We start from the raw sequence: 17,112 nt of genomic DNA on the forward strand, positions 1-17,112 counted from the left end.
CAGGTAGTTTGCAGGCGAAAGGGAGAGACCAGGTCAGAAGGGGAAGGGAAGCGGGGGGAGGAAGGAGGAAGGGGAGGGAGGATGAAGCCTTAAGAAATTGAAGGTAAAAAGAAAACTCAGAAAGAGCAAAAAGAAAAAGGGGAATGTATGGCCAAGAGAGATACCTAAGAGCTTCCTATCTTATGAAGCCAGGAGAAGTTTATAATCGTGAGTAGTTTGAAATGTCATCCATGTCTTAAGAAACTTATTTCCAGTGTTCAGTAGCGAAGCGGTTAGACCCTCCATCCTCATTATTTCCTGGATTTTACCCAGCCATAAAGACATTGTAGGCACAGTCGTTTGTTTCCAAAGGCAAGGGATACATGCCCGAGCAGCGTTGACCAAATGTCGTATCACAGATTTTTTATAAGTCGCCATGAATAGGTCACACTGGTGGAGCAGGAAGAATGCTGGTGATTTCGGGAGGTCAACCGTGGTAAATTTGGACGTGACCAGCCACACTTTATCCCAAAATTGTGTTAGTGCTTGACATTCCCAAAAGATATGTAAGAAGGTCCCTCTTGTTTCACCACAGCGCCAGCACAATGGAGACACTGTAGGGAATATGGCGTTCAGTCTGATAGGTACACGGTACCATCTAGAGAGCAGTTTAAACCCTGCTTCCTGTATGTTACTGGCTATAGAGGTCTTATGTGTGCACAAATAAATCCTGTCTTTCTGTTCAGTCGTAAGCATCACTCCCAGATCTTGTTCCCATTGTGTCATATATTTGGATGGGGGGGGGGGGGGGGGGCAGGGGAGAGACCCAAAGGAGAATTCAGGAAACCGTACATGCTGGAGAGAGTGTGTCTGAGGGTACCCCTCTTATCGCATAGTTTCTTAAAGTCCGTTTTATTTCTACTGTATAAATACGCTTGTGGAAGTGTAGAGAGGAACTGCCAGTACTGGAGTCCAGGTGTGGAATCGTCCATGAGTCCGTCATGATAAAGTGGTGTGCCCGGAAGACGTTGTTAGATAGCAAAGTCCTGAAATTACCCTGTTCAAGCCCTGGTGTAAATTGTGGGTTCCCCAAAATTGGGTAAAACGGCGAGGGTGAAATGTCCGCACTATCCGCAGTGGAGGAGAAGGCTCGAAGAGTCGGACCAACAGTTGGATGGAGACGCGCTTGTAAGGGGACATGTGCGCCTAACCACGGTGTCGCCGCCAACGGAGTTGGCAAACTATGCCGGCACCAGTCAATGCGCATTAGGTGTGAAGCCTTGTGATAGGCCACGAAGGTCGGTAGTCCCAAACCTCCACTGTGTTTAGGGCAGAACAGGAGGGAGCGGGCAATCCTTGGGGTTTCTCCCCCCCCCCCCCATATGAACTGTGTGAGCATTTTTGACAGTGTATGAAAGAAAAGTCTGGGAATGTGTATAGGGAGCGTTTGAAAGAAATAGAGTATCCTAGGGAGGATGTTCATCTTAAAGATCGAGATTCTCCCGAACCAGGAGAACGTACCGTATGCCACTGATCAGTTCGTATCTGACGGAGTGGGGGGGGGGGTAATTTTCTGTGTAAAGATCGGCTAATGTGGGGGTTAGACGGATACCTATATATTTTTGAGATGACCGCGCCTATTTAAAGGGAAATTCGACCGACAGATCCCTAACCGTTGCGTCAGGTAATGTGATATTAAGCGCTTCCGACTTCTGTAAGTTGATTTTATAGTTTGACAGGTGGGCGTAAGTGTTGAGATTTTGCAAGAGGTTTAGGATAGAGATTCTGGGGTTAGAGAGGAAGAAAAGCAGGTTGTCCCGTCCGCATAAGCAGCAACTTTGTGGTTGGTTCCCCTTAATTGTACACCCAAGATATCTGGATTTAATCTGATATGCCCTAGTAATGGTTCTAGGCAGAGGAAAAAATTAGGATGAAAGGATACATCCCTGTCTAGTCCCATTAGTAATGGGAAAACTGGCCGTTCACTTTGACCGAGGCAGAGGGGGTGGAATACAGGTTATAAATTCTTGCCATCATGGTGCCACCTAGGCCTAGGTATCTTAGCGTCTCGAACATAAACCTCCAGTTCACTCAGTCAAAAGCTTTGTTAGTGTCTGTTGAGAGAAAGAGCATGGGAAGTTTAGTCGATACCGCATGATATATTAGATTAATGGCTTTGGTAGTGTTGTCTCTGGCTTCTTGCAAGGGCATGAAGCCAGTCTGATCTAAATGTAGGATATGCTGCAAGTATGGAATCATACGGGTAGCTAACATTTTTGAGAATAACTTCAAATCCACATTAATTAACGAGATTGGATGATAACTCTGGCATTGGGATAAATCTTTGCCTTCTTTAGGGATTACCGAGATGTGCGCTCTGAGGGTGTCTGGGGTCTGTATAGTATTAAAACTGTTAAAAGCAGTTATAAATTGAGGGGCCAATAGGTCATTGAACGTCTTGTAGTACGACAAGGGCAGGCCATCTGGGCCAGGGGCTATTCCCGTGCGGGATTCTTTAATGGCTAGAGCTAGTTCTGTATCAGTTAATGGCAACTCTAATGCCTCAATCGCTTCAGTAGGGAGGCGAGACATACCAGAAGCAGTGAGGTAAGTTTGTATGTCCATAGTATGGATCAATATTGTAAAGTGAGTGGTAATATTGTCTGAAAGCATCAGCTAATTTTGAGGGCAAGGTGACTCGGTTACCTGAATTGTCTGTCAGAAATGGGACATATGTGCTCAGTCTGGATTTGCAGAGTGCCCGTGCTAGTGTCCTGTCTGGTTTATTCCCATGCTCATAATAATGCCTGCAGCATTTGACTATGGAAGCTCTCGCTTTAGATGGGCTTAACAAGCGGATTTGATCTCTTAAGAGACGTATTTCAGTTCTTATTTGATCAACCTGGGTGATCTTATGTTGTCTATCAAGGACATGTAGTTTATAGATCAGTGCAGTCAGAGTGGCTGCCCTCTCTTTTTTGAGGCGGGCCTCTAGTTTAATGAAGATCCCTCTGACAAAACATTTATGCGCTTCCCAAACAGTAATCGGACTACTTTCCGGGGTCACATTTATGGAGAAGTATTCAGTCAATTCCTTACGAATCTCCGTCCGCACCTTAATGTCCTATAAAAGGGCTGTGTTCAGATTCCATTGCCATGCCCTAGGTTGATGAGTAGGCAGAGAGAGAGAGAGAGAGTAATGGAAATGAGGGCGTGGTCTGAAACATTATTGGATCTATATGGGCCCCTGTCAGGATTTCCAAGTTGGAGTGTGAGATAAAAAAGTAATCGAGTCTCGAGGACGTATCGTGAGGAATAGAGTAAAACGTGTAGTCTCTGGAAGATGGATGTAATGTCCTCCACGTGTCTAAAAGCTGATGTGTGTGTAGTAAGTCTTTGACCCTAGTCTGTGAGGAGCGAGAAAGGTAAGAGTGACCTTTTGAAGAGTCCACAGTCGTGTCCAGTAGAAGGTTAAATTGGCCCCCCAAGATCAAGACCCCTTCTTTAAATCCTTCCAGGTCAGTCAAAGTCTCATCTACGAAGAGTATTTGACCCCAATTGGGTGCATAAAGTGTGGCAAGTGTGACCTTTCAACCTGCTAAGGTACCTTACACGAAGAAGGAGCGTCCTGCTCCACCAGCACGGATCTCAGTCAGGACCCATGGAATGGCACCGGAGACTAGAATGGAGACTCCCTTCGTCTTAGAGTCCGGAGAGGTACTGTGGTACGCATGTGGAAACCGTCGATCGGTGAGAGATTGCATAGCGTCTGAAGTGCGTTTCCTGGATGAATGCAACATGCGCACGCTTCTTCCACAGAAGTCTGAGGAGGGAGGATCGTTTTTCAGGAATGTTTAGTCCCTGTGCGTTAAGAGAAATCAACAGGATATCAGACATGGCCATTGTATGCAAGTTGTAATTAAAAGACCCAAGAGTAATGAGCAAAGAAGAGAGAAGGGAGAACGGGGTGGTTGGGAAGGGAGGAGGAAGGAAAGGGGGGGGGCGGAAAGGTTATAGGCAACTGGGAATTAGTGAGGGATATTCAAATGACAAAAACACTACTAGACGGTAGCAATATTGCTAATAAACTGTGGTTCGCCCACTCCGGGAAACAACCAGAAGTGGTAGATTACACAGTGCCCTAGTGTGGGTAATGGAACAAATGACAGCGGGAGTACAATTAGATGAACTCGATACATAAACATGCAAGAGCAACCGTGGCCCCCTCATCTTCAGAATAAGAAAACAATGTGAGGAGAAAGCACACGGTTCTGTAGAGAAAATCGTAGCAGGCAGCTTTGTTTCTAACAGAAAAGCCAAGATGGCTAAATGGAGGTAACCAGGCTGGAGGGTAGATTTGGTCACTCAGGTATCTGACTGTAATTGCGGACCAAGTTCAAACGCAGGACCCGTGGGTGACCGGTTAAATGAAGGTCAGCCATTCGCCAATCCAGGGCCATCAGCGGGGAGAGGTACGCGCGGATCTCGGCTGGGATGGACGACGTCGGCGGTCCCATGAGTTCTGAAGACGATCACCCGATGAACGTTGTGGAAGAGGGCGCTGAGGTCTTCCAGGTGGGTCTCCTGGGAGGGACCGAGATTGGAACACGGGGGGTGCAGTCCAGTCTGGGACTGAAACCGGTGGAATGTCTAGGAATACAAAGGCTTCTGGAAGATCTTCTGGGGAGCGAACAGGAAAATATTGACCTCCCAACTTACTAATAATAATATGGAACGGGTGGCCCCAGCGATATGAAGCTCCTGTCTGTTTGACGGCCTCCAGGAGTGGTCGGACCATACGTCTCATGTACAGGGTTAGGCGGGAGACATCCGGCAGGATCTGCACCAAAGCGTCTTCAAAAAGTATTAATTTTTTCTCCCAGGCTTTGTGGAGGATGTTCTCCTTTATTCTATAAAAATGGACCCGGCATATAACATCTCGTGGTGTATTTGGGTCCCGAGGTCCGGGATCTGCGGTCCTGTGGACCCTGTCTAATTCAATCTCACTGTGTAGCGGTCGGTCCAGGACAATATTAAAAATAGACACCACTGCTGCGTAGAGGCGGTTGCCAGTTACTGATTCAGGTAGGTTACGAACCTTGAGATTGTTACGGCGACCCCTGTTTTCAACGTCGTCTAAGTGGAGTGAAAAGTCTCTCATTCGAGATGTATGTGTGGACAACACGTCCGAGAGAGATTCCAGTTTAGATGAAGACGCCTCGACTTGTTCTAGAGACGATACACGCTCATCTATACCCTGTACTGTGGCCTGGACAGCCTGCAGGGCTTGGGTTTGATTAGCTTCAATCCTGGCAATATGTGCCTCTAAGTCAGCTCTAGTAGGTAGAGCCTTCATCATCCCCCATAATTCAGCCAGTGTGCGGTCTAGCGACGGCGGTGGAGGTGGGTCACACAGTCTATAATCCGATAGGTGCGGCGTGGGAGCAAATATGTCCGGCATGCCTTGGCTAAGGGAAGGGGTCTCAGCCACTGCCTGAGGTGAGAGTGGTACCTGCATAGAGCAGGGGCCTGTCTGTGCGGGTGGTCGCGCTGCAGGAGTGGATCCCCAAAGTGAAGCCTGTGCTCCTTGTTGCTGTGAGGCGGAATCAGCTAGTATAAGGCCTCCAGGTGTCTCCACATAACTGTGTGCCAGCGCTGGGGAGAAGGGCGGTGCGGTAGGCCGCAGCTCCAGCGATGCGTCCGCCATTTTTAGGCTCATTGCAACGGGTGAGTGAGCGGGGCCGGAGCGGAGTAATCGGCTTAATGTCTGGCCTGAGGGGACTGCAGACTGGCTCCTGGACCATCGGCCTCTTGTCATGGCCCGTGGTGGGGTAGATTGTGTGCTTTGTCTGGCCAGGCTGCTTCAGGTGGCCATGGAGCTCTCGATGCGCACGTCCTCACGCTGCCATGTCGAAGCCACGCCCCCGTAACACTTATTTTTGGTTCATATCATTTTGGGGGTTTTCCTAAATCTTAGTCTATAAATTCACGGTTGGTAATGTCCCTTCTATTTTAAAGATACCTTTTCCTCACGTTTATTAATTTTGTTCTCCTCACATTTTCTATATCTCGTCTGAACCTTTTAGATCCCCTTACCTTCCCTCCCTTTTTCTTGATAAGTGCTAGGAAATTGGTCTCTGGAATAGGTGCCTTATCCTCTAGGCCAGGGATGCTCAACCTGCGGCCCTCCAGCTGTTGTAAAACTACAACTCCCACGATGCCCTTCTGTAGGATGATAGCTGTAGGCTGTGAGGGAATCATGGGAGTTGTAGTTTTGCAACAGCTGGAGGGCCGCAGGTTGAGCATGCCTGCTCTAGGCCTTTGCGGCCCATGGCAAAGTGTCATGCCTTCTTCTTTTTCCTCCCTTGTTGAATCAAGCAGTTAAGCGCATCGAGGCCAGAACTGTAAGACTGCGTGTACACAAGACTATACATCATCATCATCATCATCCTCTCCAGATAGAGGGTGCCTGAGCTGTAGGAGAGTTTCAGATGAGCATGTCCAGTGCAGAAACCACAATCCATGTGTGAGTGTGATTATCCATTATTGACACTGCTCTTTTTGCAGGAGTGCACAGCATTGTACTGATTTATAATGCTGCATTTCTCTGCATTACCTATATCTACAGAATTAAACTGACAGCATTATGTAAATGGTCGTTATGTAAATGTAAAGCCATAGTGATTTGTGTCACGACAACTTACTCTGCAATATATAGCAGTATGTATTACTGTCACTTTAAACCTGTGACAGGACTTGGTCACGTGCTTTTCTAGGGCTGGGCGTGTATTGCTCGGTGTTTTTCATTCTGAGGATTGTTCCTACCGGCTTCCTAATGTAAAGTCTCTTCTTACAAGTACGGTTCACGTCTACTCCCTATTCACACACACCTACAATTCAAGTGTGAGAGGCTAAAGCAAAACCAGATATCTACAAGGCAACAGTAAAGAACTGTAAGTAGCTGCCGTCTGTGCTGTTTAAATGGGGGGTGATTTCATGTAAATGATACTGAATCTAAGGACCTTATTATGTACTTTGTATTTCAGTATTTTTTTATTACTAAGAGCCATTTATATTGGTGTCAGAGTTCAAGTGTGAAGAAATAGAGGCGTTACTGCATCCACAGCCCTGCTTACTAGGCATATCGGATACTTTTTCATACCACCTTATGGCTGGTTTACTTTACAACAATATTTTGCTTCAAAACAGTTGAGACAGTTGTGGAAAATGCTAAAAGTATCAAAACATCTTGTAATTATTATTATTTTTTGTTTATGCAATTTTGCTAGAATCTGACACATTTTGGTAAGTAAATCTGCCCAAAAAGTTTAAATGGACATTTCCCATATATGACATTTTTTATCTCGTTTTTCACATAAAAACAAATCTATTGAAATGTTTGCATTAGTGACACTCCTACAACTAAATAACTTTATTTGCAAATAACTTTATTTGCTTTAACAATGAATAAGTCAGAGAACAGAGCTGTATGATCTCTAGGTATGTGGCTCTTCCACCTGTCACTTGTAACTAGGCAACTGAATTCAGGCTTATGCAATACATTGAAATAGTGTCCTGTCCCGTCAAAGGAGTGATTACGCTCTTTATATGTGTAGTGCAGTGGATGGATGGGCAGGATATACCAAATCTCACATGTTCAGACAAAACATACAGTGGCATGCAAAAGTTTGGGCATCTATGTTAAAAATTACTGTTATTGCGAACAGTTAAGCTACTTTACGATGAAATGATCTCCAAAAGGCATAAAGTTAAAGATGAAACATTTAACCCTTAGAATACTGGAGGTTTTTTTGTTCTTGTGTTTTCATTTTTCTTCCCTATCTTCCTTGAGCCATAACTTTTTTTTATGTTTCCGTTCACATAGCTGTATGAGGGCTACTTTTTTTTGCAGGACAAGTTGTACTTTCTAATGCCACTATTATTATGGCATACAATGTAGTGGGAACCTTAAAAAAATTCCAAATGGGGTGGAGTTGGAAAAAAAAACAACACAATTCCTCCATCGTTTTATGGGTTTTATTCCCATGGAGTAATTAGTGTAAAAATAAATGTAAAAATCACAGAAATGGCTTAGGTAGGTTTAGCGTAGGACCCGTCTGACCTGAGACCACCTTGGCGCTTGGTAGGCGGGCTCAGATGTGTTTTGATCAAAATATATTGGCTAAGTGTCTCAGATATTATCATATCAGAGTGAAGACTTTGTCCATATATAATGCTTGCATCTACTTTACTAAGTGCATTATTATCTTATTTCTGTGATTTTCTTCAATAATATGGCCAGGGACATCCGCAAATTTATATATCATACTGTGCAGGATGTTTTTACCTTTTTGTTTTTTCTGTGATTTTTTTTTGTCTATGTAGTATTTGCTTGAGGGAGTGGAACCTTCAAGTGTGAATGTGCACCTGTTTTATCTTGGGAGTAGCATTCCTCTGCACTTTTGCCCTTCCTATCCAATAGAGCGCCTTGATGAGGTGGTACATATAGGTGCATTTGCTCCTCCTCCCATCGGCTGCTTGACGTACATGGAGGTGACTAGGAGCAGCACACCATATGTTCAGGAGTATGCGCTCCTGAACATAGAAGCCCAATGGCTTAGGTAGGTTTAGCGTAGGACCCGCCTGACCTGAGACCACTTTGGCGCTTGATCAAAATATATTGGCTAAGTGTCTCAGATTCTATTATATCAGAGTGAGGACTTTGTCCATATATAATGCTTGCATCTACTTTACTAAGTTTTCCGTGACATCCGCAAATTTATATATGATACTGTGCAGGATGTTTTAAAAAATAAATAAATGTAAACTTTGAAAAAAAAGTTTTTTTTTATATCACCATATTTTGACCCGCATAAAAAAAATTCTAGTTATATCTACTGAGCTGAGTGGGGGCTCATTTTTTGCGGGACAATATGTCGTTTTTAATGATACATTTTGGAGTGTGTGTGACTTTTTGATCACATTTTGTTAAATTTTTTGGGTAAGAGAAGCAATGAAAAAATGGCAAATTGGCCATTTTGACCTTTTTTTCCATTATGCTATTCGCAGTATTGAAAAAATATTTTTAGATTTTAATAGTACGGGTGTTTTTGGTCGAGATGATACCCATGATGTTTATATTTTTTATTATTTATGTATTTTTTTATTATGCGGAAAGGGGGGTGATTTAAAGTTTTATATTTTTTTATATACTTTTAAAGTTTTTTCCCTTTTTTTACTAATTATGAAGCTCGTATATGAGCTAATAAAATTCATTTTAAAATTTTTATTTTGAACAATCATGGATTTTTAAAATGCATTTATTACTAACTATTGCTCATTTCTTATGTTGGCCTGCAAACTAGTGGCTAAAATAAGAATTGAAGTTTGAATGCCCTCTGCCTATTCAGCGAGGCTGAGCACATTCAAATCAATTACCAGCATCCTTACTGGCCACAGAGGATGCCGGTAACAAGACTGGAAGCACGAGCTTCCGGGTTTTTGACCATTTGGATGCCGTGATCTCACTTGATCACTGCATATAAAGGCTTTAATTACTGCAATTGGCATTATTGCCGGCCGAAGTAATTAGCAGCAGGTCATGTTTGCCTATCGTTCTAGTGCCGTACATGTATGGCGCTGGTAGCGAAAGGGTTAAAGCAATATCAGTGTATTATTTTGGTTTTGTACAATTTTAGAGTGAAAAAAAGGAAAGGAGTACCTTGCAAAAGTATAGGAACCCAAGGAGATTTGCGCACTCAGATAACTTTGACCTGTTAGGGTTACGGCTTCTTCACAATCATTAGGAAAGGCCAGGTGATGCAAATTTCAAACTACCCAGACTCCTCTAACCTTGTCCGAATAAATAGCAGCCATGGGTTCTTCTAAGCGGCTGCCTAACACTGTAAATGAAGATGGTTGAGGCCTACAAAGGAGGAGAATGCTATAAAAAGATAGCAAAGTGTTTTCAGTTTGTAATTTCCTAAGTTAAAAATGTAATTAAGAAATGGCAGTTAACAGGAATAGTGGGGATCAAGAGACTGTCTGGAAGACCAAAAGAAATTTCAGAGACAGCTGCTTGTAGGGTTGCTAGAAAGGCAAATCAGAATCCCTGCTTGACTCTGCAGTTGTGAACTACTGTTCAGTGACACCTGCAGAAACATGGCCTTCATGGTAAAGCCATCAGAAGAAAATCTCTGCTGCATCCTCACCACAAAATTCTGTAATACAAGTTTGCAAAAAAACATCCTGTGGAACGATGAGGTTAAAATAGAACTGTTCGGCCACAATGAACAAAGGTATTTGTAAAGAAAAAAGGAATTTCATGAAAAGAACACCTATCCCACAATTAGGCATGGGGATGGATTAATTATGCTTTGGGATTGTGTTGCAGCCAATGGCACGGGGAACATTTCACAGGTAGAGGGAAGACTGTATTCAATGAGATAACAGGAATTTCTTGAAGCAACACAAACTGACATTCTACAAATGAATAATGATCCTAAACACCTCTTAAAAATCCACAATAGACTACCTCAATAGGCGCAAGCTAAAGGTTTTACCATGGCCCTCACAGTACTCTGATCTGAACAACATTGAAAATCTGTGGATGGACCTCAAAAGAGAAGTGCATGCAACAGGACCCAGGAATCTCACAGAACTGGAAATTTTTTACGAGTAAGAATGGATGAAAATCCCTCAAACAAAAATTGAAAGACTCTTGGATGGTTACAAAAAGTGATTACAAACTGTGATACTTGCCAAAGGGAGTGCTACTAGGTACTGACCATGCAGGGTACCCAACCTTTTGCTTCAGGCCCTTTTACTTTCTTCTTATTTTGAAAATGTAAAAGATGAAAATTAAAAATATGTTTTTCCTTAAAATACAGAGGGAGGGAATGTTTCATCTTTAACTTTAGGCCTTTTGGATATCATTTCATCTTCAACTTGCTTAACTGTTCACATAAACAGTAATTTTGACCAGGCATGCCAATATACAGTACAGACCAAAGGTTTTGACACACCTTATCATTCAAAGAGTTTTCTTTATTTTCATGACTATGAAAATTGTAGATTCACACTGAAGGCATCCAAACTATGAATTAACACATGTGGAATTATATACATAACAAAAAAGTGTGAAACAACTGAAAATATGTCATATTCTAGGTTCTTCAAAGTAGCCACCTTTTGCTTTGATTACTGCTTTGCACACTCTTGGCATTCTCTTGATGAGCTTCAAGAGGTAATCACCTGAAATGGTTTTCACTTCACAGGTGTGCCCTGTCAGGTTTAATAAGTGGGATTTCTTGCCTTATAAATGGGGTTGGGACCATCAGTTGTGTTGTGGAGAAGTCAGGTGGATACACAGCTGATAGTCCTACTGAATAGACTGTTAGAATTTGTATTATGGCAAGAAAAAAGCAGCTAAGTAAAGAAAAACCAGTGGCCATCATTACTTTAAGAAATGAAGGTCAGTCAGTCCGAAAAATTGGGAAAACTTTGAAAGTGTCCCCAAGTGCAGTCACAAAAACCATCAAGCGCTACAAAGAAACTGGCTCACATGTGGACCGCCCCAGGAAAAGAAGACCAAGAGTCACCTCTGCTGCGGAGGATAGGTTCATCCGAGTCACCAGCCTCAGAAATCGCAGGTTAACAGCAGCTCAGATTAGAGACCAGGTCAATGCCACACAGAGTTCTAGCAGTAGACACATCTCTAGAACAACTGTTAAGAGGAGACTGTGTGAATCAGGCCTTCATGGTAGAATATCTGCTAGGAAACCACTGCTAAGGACAGGCAACAAGCAGAAGAGACTTGTTTGGGCTAAAGAACACAAGGAATGGACGTTAGACCAGTGGAAATCTATGCTTTGGTCTAATTAGTCCAAATTTGAGATCTTTGGTTCCAACCACCGCGTCTTTGTGCGACGCAGAAAAGGTAAATGGATGGACTCTACATGCCTGGTTCCCACCGTGAAGCATGGAGGAGGAGGTGTGATGGTGTGGGGTTGCTTTGCTGGTGACACTATTGGGGATTTATTCAAAATTGAAGGCATACTGAACCAGCATGGCTACCACAGCATCTTGCAGCGGCATGCTATTCCATCCGGTTCGCGTTTAGTTGGACCTTCATTTATTTTTCAACAGGACAATGACCCCAAACACACCTCCAGGCTGTGTAAGGGCTATTTGACCATGAAGGAGAGTGATGGGGTGCTGCACCAGATGACCTGGCCTCCACAGTCACCGGACCTGAACCCAATCGAGATGGTTTGGGGTGAGCTGGACCGCAGAGTGAAGGCAAAAGGGCCAACAAGTGCTAAGCATATCTGGGAACTCCTTCAAGACTGTTGGAAGACCATTTGCAGGTGACTACCTCTTGAAGCTCATCAAGAGTATGCCAAGAGTGTGCAAAGCAGTAATCAAAGCAAAAGGTGGCTACTTTGAAGAACCTAGAATATGACATATTTTCAGTTGTTTCACACTTTTTTGTTATGTATATTATTCCACATGTGTTAATTCATATTTTTGATGCCTTCAGTGTGAATCTACAATTTTCATAGTCATGAAAATAAAGAAAACTCTTTGAATGAGAAGGTGTGTCCAAACTTTTGGTCTGTACTGTATATGTAGGGCACATTTTTTATTTTTTTCTTTATTCCATTTTATAAACAAGAGGTTCTTTTAAGACTTAAAGGGGTTGTACCATTAAGCCAACGTATACACCAGGCATATCCAAACTGCGGCCTTCCAGCTGTTGCAAAACTACAACTCCCAGAATGCCCTAATAGCTGTAAGCTATCCAGGCATGCTGGGAGTTGTAGTTTTGCAACAGCTGGAGGGCCGCAGTTTGGACATGCCTGGTATACACTATCCATAGGATCAGTGTATTATTGGTGGGGTCTGATTGCTGGGGCCAATCAAGAGAATTGGGGCTTGTGCTCCCTAGTCTTTATGGTGGTCATTCATATCTGCTACCGCTCCAATCAACTATATGGGGCTTTCAGTGACAGCCGAGAAATTGTACTCAGCTATCTCCAGCAACCCCATAGAGTTAAATGGAGAGGCATTCTCATGATTGGCAGGGTCCCCAGCAGTTGGACACCCGATATTCAGACATGTATCCCCTATCCTGTGGATGAGGCATAAGTTGTCTTAATGGGACAACCCTGTTTAAGACTACCAGTGAGCTCTCCTTACCCTGACATGTCTGTTTTAATAAATACCTGGAAATATATGAATAAATTGACAAATGGCCATTACTATCTACCTTGTCAGCAGGATATGACATTGTACTCACAGACTGGATAGTCAGGACCCCCCCCCCCCCCCCGATCAGCTGTTAGAAGAGGCTGTCACTCTGTGAGTACCGCAGCCTTGTCCAAGGCCATTTGACGTCACCGTACATCGGTCACTTAGCCTAATTGCAGCTTCACCTCATTGAAGTGAATGGGGCTGAGCTGCAATACTAAGGACAGCCACTGACCTTTATACGGCGCTGTGCTTGGAAAGCTGTCAAGAGTCGGCTGCACTCACCAGAGCTCCTGTGAGCGCATCAGATCCCTGTTACAGCTGAACGGCGGGGCTGCCGGGACTTGGACATCTACAGATGTGATAATCGTTACCTAGCACGTGGATAGATCATCATCATATTTGCCAGGATAACCCCTTTAACTATTTTTGTCCCCCCTCCTTGCTGGACGCTTTTATGCAAGTGGTGTGGACCCACTGTGCCACTGACTGGCTATACTAAGGGGCGTGACTAAGCAACTACCTGGTCTTCACTAGAGCCTCTGATGGATGGCCGTTAGGGTAGTTGCCAGGTGCCATTCCAGAGCAGTCCTCGAGTCAGTGGCAGCTGACCAGGGGGTCAGAGATACCAGTGCAAGCACCGTGGGGAAGGATGTGGTCAGGAAGGCCGAGGTAAGGGCAGGCAGCGATCAAGTAAGGTCTGTAAACAAAGTTCAAGGTCAGGGGCAGGCGGCAAACAAGAAAAATCTGATAATTCCAAAGCAGGGTCTGGTACACAGCAAAGCAGAACTACAAAACACCTTCACACACATAACTAGACAAGCTAGTCACCATGAGTTGATCAGGCATCTTCCTGGGGTAGGAAGCGCCTGTAAATACTTCCTGCAATCCAGCCATAGGCTGGGGAGACAGAGGGCGTGTACGTGCTGCCTCACAAGTGAGGAAGGACACACCCATGCAAGCCCTAACAACAGTACAGGTCTCCAGCAGGAAGTAAACTCTGGCATGGAGCACAGATGTAACAGTTAAGCTACCCGCTGCCCGCGCTTGTCAGTACAGCACATGTCAGCAGGAGGGAAAGAGGGAGCCAGGCGCCCATGCCCGCGGGTAGAGGCAGCAGCGCCGGAATGGACAACTGGGCTAACAGACGCTTACTTGCTTCTCACCTTCAGTCCACCACTGCTTTCACCTTTCTGTAGGCCCTGCTTGCAAACTGCCAGCACTAACATGTAGTCATGTGTGCCATTGCAGCCGATGTCTGGCCACAATGGTGATGTGACCCTAATTGGCATGTGACCTAGTAATATGCTGCTTGGGAACATGTCCCCACTGCGGCCATGCATTGGCTGCAGTGGCACATGTTCCCTGTCTCTGGTGGAAGTTTACATGAAGGGACAGGAGTATGGCAAATGCAGTGTTGGACCAAAAGAGCAGGAACTAAGTGGCAAGTGGTTGGTAAGCGTACTTCCCTCCACAGGTCCAGTTGGGGTGGGGGAGGCAACTGTTAAAGCTGGAGAACTATTATATTACACCTACAAAGTTCCGATGTTGCTATTGTTGCCACCTTCTAAGGTTCAACAGTTTCATATTTAAATATAATTCCTAAAATTCAGCATGTGATAATCCAGAAAGTCTAGTCCTCTAACCCTTATTTTCAGGACAGAATTAAGATAAATGTTAAGGGTAAGCCGAAGGGGGGAATTACAATTGGCAGAGAAGTTCTGCAGGTGAAACACATCCACTTAAAATTTAATTAGAAATTGACAGCGGTCACATGCCACTGCAGTTTCCAGCCACATCGTAGAAGACTGGGAATAATCATTTGGGATATTCTTCCTATTAAAAGCTTACCCAGTAGGTCAATTTACCTTTAGAAACCAGGCTTATGAAATCTTACCCTTTTAAAAGTTATCATCAATTACATGCAAGGGTGGATTAAAAGTCGGGCACCAGCTCCACCACTTGCTCCACAGCAACGCCTCCTGGTCAAGTACAATCATGCGCAGCTGAGTGGTGAGTTCCTCCCTTCTATACTGTTGTGCAGGCCAGATGAATGACTCTGACACTGACCTAAAAATTACATCTAGTCAGGGACGTGCACAGACATTTTGAAGGGCAGGGGAAGTTTAAAGAAAAAATATAAAAAGGGCACTTGTCATAATTTCAAAAAATGTTTGTACCACAAAGCTTACTTTTCTAGAAGTCCTACATTGATCTCCATGATTTTTTTTATACTGTAATTGTAAACACGACAGAATCCACAAATATTACTTTTTTGGTTTCACCGTACATATTATGGTAAAATGAGTGGTGTCATTACAAGACTCTACAGACTCTAATATGCAAAGAGACAAAGCACTACAACCCACAGTATGCAAAGGGACAACGCACTACAACCACAAGTATGCAAAGGGACAAAGCACTACAACTATTGTTCCTTTGCAAACTTGTTTTGTTCTTGGACTTTAAATTATATACAATATATTACCAAGGCGGGCACTGAGGGCAGACAGGCACTAAAGGAACTTAGGCAGCAGACAGAGTCACACAGGCCCGGCGCTTGCTCACCTGCATTAATCCTGCTGGGGGGGGGGGGGGTCATGTGACGTAGCGTCACGCACATCCGCTACCTAGGCAGCCCCTGCGCTAGCCTTAAAGGACCCTGTCACCCTGACCCTGCACTGGTGAGTGGGCGGACTGGTGAATAAATTGCATCGGTCAATAAATTGCGCTGCCGGCGGGATGGAGAGGGGGGGGGGGGCGTGCGGACTCGCTGCGCACTTGTAGTGGGTCCACTTGGGCAGGGCCATCTTTAATATTGATTGGACCCTGGGCGAGAATTTACTTGGGCCCCCTGGATCCCGCTTTCCCACACCCTAGCAATCACGCCCTCTACCACAACACACACAAAAAAAAAATCCACACACCTCGTAGAGTACAGATATTTACTGTAAATACTTACATTTCTGACGACTCCAGCAGGTTCGGGATCAGTGCTCTGGGCAGCTGGGCTCAGGGCTGGAAGTGCGCACAACTCTACAGTTCAGGAAGGAGACCAAGGCTCGGCTCACCCTAGCGTTGCAGTGCACCCCAGCACCCCACAGTATGCAGTATAGCACCGTATAGTATACAGCACTCCACAGTATGCAGTAGAGCACCCTATAGTATACAGCACCCCACTATGCAATACATAGTATAACACCCCACAGTATGCAGTATAACATCCTATAGCATACAGTATAGCACCCCACAGTATACAGTAGAGCAGTATAGCACTCCACAATATACATTAGCGCAGTATAGCACCCAGTATACAGCACCCAACAGTATACAGTAGAGCAGTATAGCACCCAGTATACACCACCTCACAATATATGCAATGATCAGGATACATGTATACGCACTGACGCCACTTATGCAGTGGGCAGGTACGGGTAGATAATAGTTTGTTCATGATGCCAATTGCAGCGTGCACAGGGTACTATCACAGGGCCCTCCCAATGTAACGGAAGGTGTTACAGAAAACTAGAAGACACAAATAAAGATCCGACTGACTTGATCCAAAACTAAGGAACATAAGGGTAAGCCCTGTAACAGCCCTAGCTCTCTCCCTTACTGCTCAGCCTGCAAAAATCTCTATGGTAGAAAATTACATACCCTCGTTCCTCGACTGTATGACACCTGAACACCCTATAATAGTGAGGGGACACGACCACCGGCTCCCTACACTCATTACGGAGGGAGTCAGGGTCACCTAGGATCAAGCAAACAGGAAAACACAAATAAATGAACAGACCTATCTGTAGAAGCATCAGTTGTAGCATCCAGCATGCACACACTCTAGGAAGTTGTATAAACCGCAAAGTGATGCAGTATGGGAGG

At 44.5% G+C, this 17,112-nt stretch overlaps 1 protein-coding gene across 1 annotated transcript in view; it reads left to right on the forward strand.

Moving 5' to 3' along the window:
• The first annotated feature begins 6,795 nt into the window (after positions 1-6,795).
• The window catches only part of LOC122928227 (E3 ubiquitin-protein ligase RNF14-like), a 165,497-nt gene continuing 155,180 nt past the window's right edge, over positions 6,796-17,112 (forward strand). The window contains exon 1 of the mRNA XM_044280847.1: positions 6,796-6,932. The gene's annotated coding sequence lies outside the window, so the exon portion shown is untranslated. The remainder of the gene's footprint in view (positions 6,933-17,112) is intronic.

The sequence above is a fragment of the Bufo gargarizans genome, chromosome 2 (genome assembly GCF_014858855.1).
Source record: "Bufo gargarizans isolate SCDJY-AF-19 chromosome 2, ASM1485885v1, whole genome shotgun sequence".
Lineage (NCBI taxonomy): Eukaryota > Metazoa > Chordata > Amphibia > Anura > Bufonidae > Bufo > Bufo gargarizans.